The sequence below is a fragment of the Trichomycterus rosablanca genome, chromosome 11 (assembly GCF_030014385.1).
Source record: "Trichomycterus rosablanca isolate fTriRos1 chromosome 11, fTriRos1.hap1, whole genome shotgun sequence".
Taxonomy (NCBI): domain Eukaryota; kingdom Metazoa; phylum Chordata; class Actinopteri; order Siluriformes; family Trichomycteridae; genus Trichomycterus; species Trichomycterus rosablanca.
The window spans coordinates 482,501-485,000 of record NC_085998.1 but is presented as its reverse complement, the minus strand read 5'-3'; the positions used below and the strand labels follow the sequence as shown (position 1 = coordinate 485,000).

The window sequence follows — 2,500 nt, the reverse complement described above, 5'->3', positions numbered from 1 at the left end:
ACAGGTAGAGATAGAGAAAGACAGGTAGAGAGACAGTTGGAGAGACAGACAGGTAGAGAGACAGACAGACAGGTAGAGAGAGAGAAAGACAGGTAGAGAGAGAGACAGACAGGTAGAGATAGAGAAAGACAGGTAGAGAGACAGTTGGAGAGAAAGACAGGTAGAGAGACAGACAGACAGGTAGAGAGAGAGACAGACAGACAGGTAGATCACTTTATTAATCCCACAGGGAAAATCAGTTATTCCAGCAGCTCCAGATACATTAAAGTACAGCAGTGATGTTTTATTTACTATAAATACAATTATTACAACTTTATAAAGTGTCATTACAGTAAATATTATCATGAGATATTTCATATATAATATATCATATATAATATATAATATACAGTGTATCACAAAAGTGAGTACACCCCTCACATTTCTGCAGATATTTAAGTCTATCTTTTCATGGGACAACACTGACAAAATGACACTTTGACACAATGAAAAGTAGTCTGTGTGCAGCTTATATAACAGTGTAAATTTATTCTTCCCTCAAAATAACTCAATATACAGCCATTAATGTCTAAACCACCGGCAACAAAAGTGAGTACACCCCTAAGAGACTACACCCCTAAATGTCCAAATTGAGCACTGCTTGTCATTTTCCCTCCAAAATGTCATGTGATTTGTTAGTGTTACTAGGTCTCAGGTGTGCATAGGGAGCAGGTGTGTTCAATTTAGTAGTACAGCTCTCACACTCTCTCATACTGGTCACTGAAAGTTCCAACATGGCACCTCATGGAAAAGAACTCTCTGAGGATCTTAAAAGACGAATTGTTGCGCTACATGAAGATGGCCAAGGCTACAAGAAGATTGCCAACACCCTGAAACTGAGCTGCAGCACAGTGGTCAAGATCATCCAGCGTTTTAAAAGAGCAGGGTCCACTCAGAACAGACCTCGCGTTGGTCGTCCAAAGAAGCTGAGTGCACGTGCTCAGCATCACATCCAACTGCTGTCTTTGAAAGATAGGCGCAGGAGTGCTGTCAGCATTGCTGCAGAGATTGAAAAGGTGGGGGGTCAGCCTGTCAGTGCTCAGACCATACGCCGCACACTACATCAAATTGGTCTGCATGGCTGTCACCCCAGAAGGAAGCCTCTTCTGAAGTCTCTACACAAGAAAGCCCGCAAACAGTTTGCTGAAGACATGTCAACAAAGGACATGGATTACTGGAACCATGTCCTATGGTCTGATGAGACCAAGATTAATTTGTTTGGTTCAGATGGTCTCAAGCATGTGTGGCGGCAATCAGGTGAGAAGTACAAAGATAAGTGTGTCATGCCTACAGTCAAGCATGGTGGTGGGAATGCCATGGTCTGGGGCTGCATGAGTGCAGCAGGTGTTGGGGAGTTACATTTCATTGAGGGACACATGAACTCCAATATGTACTGTGAAATACTGAAGCAGAGCATGATCCCCTCCCTCCGGAAACTGGGTCGCAGGGCAGTGTTCCAGCATGATAATGACCCCAAACACACCTCTAAGACGACCACTGCTTTATTGAAGAGGCTGAGGGTAAAGGTGATGGACTGGCCAAGCATGTCTCCAGACCTAAACCCAATAGAACATCTTTGGGGCATCCTCAAGCGGAAGGTGGAGGAGCGCAAAGTCTCGAATATCCGCCAGCTCCGTGATGTCGTCATGGAGGAGTGGAAAAGCATTCCAGTGGCAACCTGTGAAGCTCTGGTAAACTCCATGCCCAGGAGAGTTAAGGCAGTTCTGGGAAATAATGATGGCCACACAAAATATTGACACTTCAGGAACTTTCACTAAGGGGTGTACTCACTTTTGTTGCCGGTGGTTTAGACATTAATGGCTGTATATTGAGTTATTTTGAGGGAAGAATAAATTTACACTGTTATATAAGCTGCACACAGACTACTTTTCATTGTGTCAAAGTGTCATTTTGTCAGTGTTGTCCCATGAAAAGATATACTTAAATATCTGCAGAAATGTGAGGGGTGTACTCACTTTTGTGATACACTGTATAATATACTAAACACCAGCAAACACCAAGTCTTACACTACAGCCTCAGAAGTATGTGGACACCCTTACTACTACTACTTTTATTATTATTACAACGACATATACACCGATCAGCCATAACATTAAAACCACCTCCTCGTTTCTACACTCACTGTCCATGTTATCAGCTCCACTTACCATATAGAAGCACTTTGTAGTTCTACAATTACTGACTGTAGTCCATCTGTTTCTCTACATGCTTTGTTACCCCCTTTCATGCTGTTCTTCAATGGTCAGGACCCCCACAGGACCACCACAGAGCAGGTATTATTTAGGTGGTGGATGATTCTCAGCACTGCAGTGACACTGACATGGTGCTGGTGTGTTAGTGTGTGTTGTGCTGGTATGAGTGGATCAGACACAGCAGCGCTGCTGGAGTTTTTAAACACCGTGTCCACTCACTGTCCACTCTATTAGACACTCCTACCTA

General features: G+C 43.4%; 1 protein-coding gene across 1 annotated transcript in view; it reads right to left on the bottom strand.

Annotated features, from left to right (window-relative positions):
* Positions 1-2,500, bottom strand: part of LOC134323201 (long-chain fatty acid transport protein 2-like) — a 28,999-nt gene that overhangs the window by 17,139 nt on the left and 9,360 nt on the right. The window lies entirely within an intron of this gene.